Source organism: Microtus oregoni, unplaced genomic scaffold (genome assembly GCF_018167655.1).
Source record: "Microtus oregoni isolate MIOR12 unplaced genomic scaffold, Mior012 000003F_ref0000135, whole genome shotgun sequence".
Taxonomy (NCBI): Eukaryota; Metazoa; Chordata; class Mammalia; order Rodentia; family Cricetidae; genus Microtus; species Microtus oregoni.
This window is the reverse complement of record NW_024543062.1, coordinates 32,220,608-32,229,555: the sequence shown is the minus strand read 5'-3', so window position 1 is coordinate 32,229,555 and position 8,948 is coordinate 32,220,608. Positions and strand designations below refer to the sequence as shown.

Here is an 8,948-nt window from a genome sequence, read left to right as displayed (position 1 = left end):
ACAGTACTCTACAGTGCTCCAGGGCACTACACAGTACTCTACAATGCTCCAGGGCACTACACAGTGCTCTACAGTGCTCCAGGGCACTCCACGGCACTCCACAGTGCTCCAGGGCACTCCACGGCACTGCACGGTACTCCTTACTACACACTACTTTACAGATCCTCCTGGTGATAGCCATGCAGCAGTAAACCAGTAACTCCTGTCATGTGATTTGACAGCCAAATTTGCTTCACCACAGTTTTCCTGCCATGGGGCTGAACACTGCCCCTCACCACCTCCCAGATATCTTTGGAAGGTCATCTTCGACACCTCTACCCCTGGCCTCACTTCACAGACACCTAACTCCCAAGAGTCCCTGAGGGGAGGAGAACCCTCAATACTCTGGAGTTGATGGTGCAGAGCGATTTTTGGACCCTCCCGTGCTGCCCCAGGGCCTCAGGCTAATGGGTCACAGGAAGCTCAAGTGGGGAAAAGGGCTGGACCACACTCTGCCCAGCGCATCATGCTCTCCAGTCCGCCACCTGCAGCCTGAAAGCGGAACCATGGGACTTTAGGGACAACTTTGAAAGGAAATCAAAGGCCTGGGTTCTGATCCTAACTATGCCATGATCTGTCTACAACAAAAGTGTAGCCATATACTTAACCTTGCTGAGCGTCTTGTCCCTCACTGGGAGACTGGGACAATACTGGCTCCCAAGCTACAAGACTGTTGTGAGGGTTAATTCCCACTTAAGCAGAAAATTCCACAACACTTGGCATCTAGCAAGCGCCAGTGCCAGGCACCACCACCGCCGGCACAGCCATCAGCACCCCAACACCTGGTATCCTCATGCTGGACAGTGGATTGTGTTCCCTGAAAACCTCCAAAGCAACTGTCCCTGGAGAGAGCATGGCGTGGCGCTCAAGGTTAGATAGCTGTGCTAATGTGAGCCTAGTCCAAGAGGAACAACAGCAGCCTTTCAAAAGGGGTCTCTCCCGTGCTCAAAGGATAGGCTGGGTGAGGACAGCGTGGCTGTCTACATTCCAGGAAAGAGCCACATCAGAACTGAACCTGCGGGATCCTCGCTTGTGGGCTTTCCTACCTCTAGGGCTATGAGAAAATAAGGTTCAGTTGTGAAAGCCACATCATTTGTGATACTTTGTTATGGCAGACCAAATACTACCACACCATCATCATCATCACCACCAGCACCATCAACTGTCTTAGCTGGGGTTTCTATTGCTGTGATAAACACACCACGACCAAAAGCAACTTGAGAAGGAAAGAGTTTATTTCAGCTTATACTTCCAGGTCACATCCATCACTGAGGGGAGTCAAGGCAGAAACTCAAGGCAGGAACCTGAGGCAGGAACTGAAGCAGAGACCATGGATGAGTGCTGTGTACTGGCTTGTGCACTATGACTTGCTCAGCCTGATTTCTCTCTCTCCTGGAACTCAGTATGCATAGTCATGCATATCTCATAGTCATGGAGACCACCAGTCTGAAACTAACAACACAAAGACTTATCAGTCATTATAAAATCTTGGCCTTAGCTTAGGCTTGTTCCTAATGAAATGAGTTTTTTGTTTGTTTGTTTGTTTTTGTTGGTTTTGGTTTTGCTTTTCAAGACAGTGTTTGTCTGTAGCTTTGGAGCAAGTCCTGGAATTCACTCTGTAGACCAGGCTGGCCTTGAACTCACAGAGATCCACCTGACTCTGCCTCCCCCATGCTGGGATTAAAGGTGTATGCTACCACACCTGGCTATCAATCTGCTTTCAGCCAGGACCACCAGCCCAGAGCTGGAACCACCCACCACGGGCTGGACCTTCCCATATTAATCACCAATTAAGAAAGTGCCCCACAGGCTTGCCTACAGACCAGGTTTTTGTTGTTGTTTTGTTTAGGTTTGTTTTGGTTTTGGATTTTTGAGAAAGGGTAGCACCTGTAGCCCTGGCTATCCTGAAACTTGCTCTATAGATCAGGCTGGCCTCAAATTCACAGAGATCCCTCTGCCTCTCTGCCTCTGCCTCCTGAGTGCTGAGGTTAAGGTGTGGGCCATCATACCCCACAGGCCAATCTTCTAGAGACATTTTCACTACTGTGGTTCCCTCTTCTCAGATAACTCCAGCTTGTGTAAAATTGGCAAAACAAACAAAAGCTAACCATGACAACCACCATCACCATCATTGCCACTATCACCACCACCACCCTCACCATCACCACCACCACCACCACCATCACCATCACCATCATCACCTTCACCACCACCATCACCACCACCACCCTCACCATCACCACCACCACCACCATCATCACCACCATCACCATCACCATCACCACCACCACCACCACCTTCACCATCACCACCCTCACCATCACCACCCTCACCACCACCATCACCATCACCATCACCACCACCACCTTCACCATCACCACCATCATCACCACCACCACCACCACCTTCACCATCACCACCCTCACCATCACCACCACCACCACCACCACCACCACCACCACCTTCACCATCACCACCCTCACCATCACCACCACCACCACCACCACCACCACCACCTTCACCATCACCACCATCATCACCTTCACCATCACCATCACCACCCTCACCACCACCACCTTCACCATCACCACCACCACCACCACCTTCACCATCACCACCATCATCACCTTCACCATCACCATCACCACCCTCACCACCACCACCTTCACCATCACCACCACCACCACCACCCTCACCATCACCACCCTCACCATCACCACCTTAGCCTTCTACCGCTATCAACACAATCTCACCTTAATCATCACCATTACCACCACTATCATCAATGCCTCCATTATTACAGTGAGCTGATTTTCCAATGGATTCCATGAGCAGGGTGTTCACTTGAGAGTATTCCCGGGCTCTGCCCATTCCTGTAGAAGTGGGGCAAGAATTCAGAATTGGGAAGAGAGGAGAGAAAAGCAGGTGTTGCCAAACCAAGGCCTCAGTCCCCATGATGGGGCACTTTAGGCCTGATCTTCCTCCATGTTGTCCTGCATCAGGACCTATGCTCCTTCACACTCTTGGGCTCAGGACTCCTTTTCCCAGAGAGAGTTCTAGTTTGTACTCAGAGGCGATAAGATGCTGATGACTAAGCCGCTGGAATCCCAGGCATCCTCTAAGCTGCTGTCTATGGGCAAAGGGCTTGGTAGAGTGGCTCACCCTGCCCCACTGGTCCTTCAGCGCCAGGATTCTGCTCTCTTTCCCACAACAGAAGGGTCCCCAGAGAGTGTTCTCCATTAGGGGACTTCTCATCCACTTCAACCTCCAAAGACTCCAGACAGCACAGCACAGCTTCCTCTCAGGTTTGACTTGGACATCTCTGGGCTCTGGATCTTCTTCCAAGCATCCCCAGTCTCCAGGGGAGCCAAGTGGAGGACAGAGCATTGGTGTGGTTATCTGTGTGCGTATGCGTGTGTGTGTGTGTGTGTGTGTGTGTGTGTGTGTGCATGAGAGAGAGAGAGAGAGAGAGAGACCTAGGTTAACTAAGCTAAGGGTCCCCTGGGACAGAGCTGAGCCTGTACTGTGTGTGACCCACCAAAGCTTCATTCGCTCAGCGCCTTTGGATGCCACTAGAATTGTTTGCAATACTGCGAGGTCGCATCAAAAGTGCCCCGCACAAAGCATTGCGAGGTCACGTGGAAAGTGCCCTGCACAAAGTATGCCACAGGCGCTTATTAAATGCTCATTCCTCCAAAGGTGGTTCCTTACCACACTGCAAGGAAGGACTCAGGAGCAATGCACTTCATCCTTTCATGAAACAACTCCCCCTCCCTCTCTCTCACAGTTTGCTTGGGACATTGGGCTTGCCTCACCCAGTTCATTCGTACCTCAGGATCTTTGTACCTGCCGTCCCCAGTTCAGGAACCATCTTTCCAAGAGCTCCCCAAGGTTGCTGACCCTTCAAATGGGTCTCACCTAAGTGCCACCTTCCAGACAGGCTCCTGTAGCCACCATTAAGGTGACACAGGCCTGGTCACTTTCGAGAGATCACCTCTGAAGCATCACCCTTGGCTCACCTTCCTCCAGCAAGGGCCCTGGAAAACCAGGAGGCAGAGCTTGTCGGGTCCTCCCGGGCAACTTTCTCTGCTTACTTTCAGTGCATGAGGTAACTGGATCCCATGAACCATATTTCCTTCCAGCTCAAGCAAAGAGACTCCACAGACTTGGAAAAGTCCTCATTTTAGCCAATAACCAGTACAGGCCAGATCATGATTCATCCACCACTGCCTAGACAGCCCCTCCTCCCCTCACCCCAACCTCAGAAGCCATTCCCAAGCCCTCCAGCTGCAGGGGTGGGTAAGAAGAAGGCAGGGCATCAAGACCCCCTCCTGCCTGTCTGCCACTGGCATTTTTACCCAGCCTCAGGATGTCTCTGTCTGGAACAACTCAGGGGAAGTCGGGTCCCCCTGGGATCCCACCAGCCGGAAACAGCAGCAGAAGTGTGCTGGAGAAAGCGCTGAGCCAGCAGGAGTGCAGGGATGCTGTTCCAGGGATGGCTCTGCCTGCCTGCAGGCACAGCTCCTAGCCCTGCAGGGTCAGCACTTCGGGGAGACATTAGGCTAGACAGCAGGAGGAGGGTAGGTGCTCACAGAGCCAGCTCATTCAGTTTGCCAGGGACAGGTCCACCCAGCCTCCTACGGTGAAGGAAAACTTCGTGTTCCAATCAGGCTGGAAAGCATTTGCTAGACTTCAGTGGCTGTCCTGGCTCCTTTCATGTCAATTTGACACAAGCTGGAGTCACACGAAAGGAGGGAGCCTCAACTGGGAAGACGGCTCCCTCATAAGATCTAGCTGTAGGGCATTTTCCTAGTTAGTGATTGACAGGAAGGGCCCAGCCTATGGTGGGCGGTGCCATCCCTGAGCTGCTGGTCCTGGGTTCTATAAAAAAAAGCAGGCTGAGTAAGGCAGTAAGTAGCACCCTCCATGGCCTCTGCATCAGCTCCAGCCTCCAGGCTCCTTCCCTGCTTGAGTTCCCACCCTCACTGCTTCTGATGATGAAGGGAACTGTGAGTGAAATAAAACCTTTCCTCCCCAAGTAGCTTTGGTCGTGGTGTCTCATCACAGGAATACTGGCCCTAACCAGACAGTGATCATCGGTGACACAAAGACTTAGTAATCAGGGGCTGGAGAGACGGCTGAGGGGTTCCCAGCACCCACAGGCAGTTCATAGTTGTCTGCAACTCCAGTCCCAGAGGACCTGACACCATAGCTAAACAGTGATGCACACAAAATAATTTTTTTAAAAAAAAAAATCTTAGCGATGTAAAACTAGAAAGGGGTTTCCTTACCTTTGAAAAAGCCATTTGCTAGGAGAGACAGCATACGTCTTACCATTACCAAAATATTAACAGGTTCTCAGGAACAGCAGATTCAAAGACTACACTCTGCATCGCCTCTGTGAAGGCCATCATGGCCTTCGCCTCTGCCTGTCACTCACCAACTGCACAAACAATGGGATCGCCAGTATCACCTCTACCATCATCCATTCTACCACACCATCACCTGTACCCCTACTATCTCTTCCTCCACCACCACTGCCATCATCCCCCTCTGCTGTCATCTCCTTCGCCATCACCTCCCCATCATCACCTCCCCCATCATCCTCCCCCATCATCACTTCCCCTATCATCACCTCTCCATCATCAACTCCCCCATCATCACCTCCACCATCATCACCTCCCCATCATTACCATCCACCATTACCACCTTCCCAACGATCACTTCCCTCATCATCACCTCCACCATCCTCACCTCCCCATTCTCACCTCTCCATCATCACCTCCCCCATCATCCTCCCCATCATCACTTTCCCCATCCTCACCTCCACCATCACCTCCCCCATCATCACCTCCCCCATCATCACCTCCCCATCATCACCTCCCCCATCATCACCTCCCCATCATCACCTCCCCCATCATCACCTTCCCATCATCACCTCCCTCATCATCACCTCCCCCATCATCACCTCCCCATCATCACCTCCTCATCATCACCTCCCCCATCACTATCTCCCCATCATCACCTCCCCATCATTACCTCCCCCATCCACCATCATCACCTCCACCATCATCATCTCCCCATCATCACCTCCACCATCATCACCTCCCCATCATCACCTCCCTCCCCATCATTACCTCCCCCATCCACCATCATCACCTCCCCAATGATCACCTCCCCCATCATCACTTCTCCATCATCACCTCCACCACCATCACATCCACCTTCTCCATTATCATAGTCACCACAAAGGCCCATAGCTTGGCTGTCACAGACCTCCACACACACCCCAAGAAGCATACCCACCCATGGTCACCAGGAGCCCAGGGCAGGGGAGGTCTGAAGTCTCCCCCATCAGACAGGTAGTCACTATGGCCCCAGTACCACAGCATCGTCCATGTGCTCTGGAGGGGTGGGGGATGCCCTGTTCCACATCTGAGGTGCTGCCTCAGGAAAATCCCTCTGATTCCCTTGTCATAAAACGAACTCAACCACGGCGGGCAGTGGTGGCACTCACCTTAACCCCAGCACTTGAGAGGCAGAGGCAGGCAGATCTCTATGAGCTCAAGGCCAGCCTGGTCTACAGAGCGAGTTCTAAGATAATAAGGGCTGCAACAGTGAAACCCTGTTTCAAAAAGGAAAAAAAAAGGAATCAATTTCCAGGGCTGGGGCTGTAGCTCAGTTGGAAGGTTCTTGCCTAGCATGTGTGAAGTCCTGGGTTCCATCCCCAGCATTGCATAAAACCAGGTGTGTGTGGTACACGTCTGTAACCCCCACACTCACTGGGTGAAGGAAGGAGGATGTACAATGTCATCCTAGGCTTGGTGCAGGAGAGGAGCTAGCCTTTCTCTGCTGCTCCCAGGTCCCTGTTCTCACTGATTCTAAACACTAGCACAGCCGTCCCCTGCTCCACCTGCTGTGGTTTCAGGGATACTTCCATAGGCAAGTTCTAGAAAAGCCTTCCTGATCCACACTCACTGCTCACCACAGGACCTTCCAGGAGGGGTGATGATCCCCCAGTAGTCTGCTCAAAGCCAGACCGTGCGAAGAATGAGACCAAAGCAAGATGTGCTGGGAGTCACGGGAGAAGGCAAAAGCCCAAGCCCAGGTCTCCAGCACAGCTCTGCATAGGCGAGGCCCTGAGGAAATTAGACTTTTGGTTTAAGGAGCTCAACTTGTGTTAGATAGCAGGAAGGACTTCCTCAGAGTGCAGGGTTGGTGGACAGTGGAGAGAGGGCAAAAGGAGCTTAGGAAGGAGGGGGCGGTTGAAGATGGCAGGGAAGGGGCTACATCCCTCTGCGGGGAATTCCAGAAGGAGGAGTCAATTTATTCTGAGATCTTGTGGCGAGGCTAAGTGATGTTGCTTACGGGAGAATGGCTCTGGCGGCCCTCACCTCCAACCTCACAACAGGCTCTCATGGAAATAAATGGGTTTGGGGAGGGCACTTGGGATTTAGCAGTCCAGCCCAAGCCTCATTCTCCCCTCTCCACTATGTCAGTCGCAGCTGAGGCCCAGAGAGAGCAAGTGACTTGATCCAGGCGGCAGAGCCCAGCAAGGCACAGAGGCCAGCCTTTCCTCCCGGGGTTGGACCCCATTTCCATCACAAGCCTATCTCAGGGTGGCCATCTGGGCCCCAGATCCCTGGACTCTCAGTATCCACCCACATGCTGCACCCAGGGTCCAAGAGGCAGGCAGGGCTTGGTCACTCGCTGGCCGCCTGGAGTCGGCAACTCAGCAAGTTCCCTTCCTCAAGAGGAAGGCCAACAGGTCCTGGGTGCTGATGCAAGGTGTTCAGCCGCCAGGACTCTGCCGCATGAGTGTCTCCAGAGATTAAGGGCCCGCAGCAGCAGACAGGAAGGGCCTGACAAGAGACTAGCTACAGTCCAGAGCCCTTGCAGACTCTCTCGCAAGCCACAAGGGATGCAACACCCAGCATTGGAGAAGTTGCCACAGGCTGTCCAAGATCCTGAGGATGTCTGAGCTCATTTACCTTGGGTTCCTTCCCCCAAAGCACCCAGTCACTTACCCATCCACCTGCCTGTCCGCCCATTTGTCTGCCCACCCGACAATCTACCCACCCACCCATCCATCCACTCACCCTCCCACCCACCTTCCACCTACCCACCCATCCATCCATCCATCCACCCACCCATCCATCCACCCACCCACCCACCCACTATCCACCCATCCACCCACCTATCCACCCACCCACCCACCCACTCACTGCATTGTAGTAAGTGCAGGAAACTGACTATAGAGTTCAGCCATCCAGGAGTTCAAAGCTTGGCTCAGACACACTCTGGTTGTATGACTTTGGGCGGTCACTTAACCTCTCAGAACCTCAGGGTCTTTCCTCAGCAGAAGGTGAATGACCTCGGTGCCCCCTCAGCTCCATGAGGGCCCAATGCACCAGAAAGTGCTCTGTTTCGGCGCTCACACCCATTATCCCAGCACTTGGGGGGCAGAGGCAGGAGGATCTAGAGTTTGAGGCTACCCTGAACTGCACCCAGTCTCAAAACAAACAAAAACAAGCATTGGTGGCCATCCCCAGGGCACAGTGACACCTAAAAAGGGGTGGAAATTCTAAACTGGGATTTAAACATGGAGGGAAGACAGAGCCTCCCCCCTCCGTGCTGACCCAGACGACATTCAAGCCCTGGCCACGGTCACCTCATCCCCAAGGGGAGACGAGAAACAGCTGAGATGTGACCTTTGACCTCACTAGACACCCCATATGAACCCAGGGATGTGAGGGGGATCAGAGATCCAGTCTCTCATCCCTCGTCCTCTGAGGACAGTCTCAGCTCTGGTCTCCCAACCCTCGGGACCCTTTGGCTGCTCAAAAAAGTGCAGTTGCAGGAGTCTAGTTGACTCTAGGAGTCTCCCAGATCAGGCTGCAGAGCCTTGA

General features: G+C 53.0%; 1 long non-coding RNA gene across 1 annotated transcript; it reads right to left on the bottom strand.

The window, feature by feature from the left end:
* Positions 1-1,318: 1,318 nt before the first annotated feature.
* Positions 1,319-4,192, bottom strand: LOC121445179. The gene is made up of 3 exons (XR_005973897.1): positions 4,059-4,192; positions 2,793-2,912; positions 1,319-1,491 (listed from the first exon to the last, which is right to left on the bottom strand). It is a non-coding gene; the product is annotated as an uncharacterized LOC121445179 (long non-coding RNA).
* Between the last annotated feature and the right edge of the window lie 4,756 nt (positions 4,193-8,948).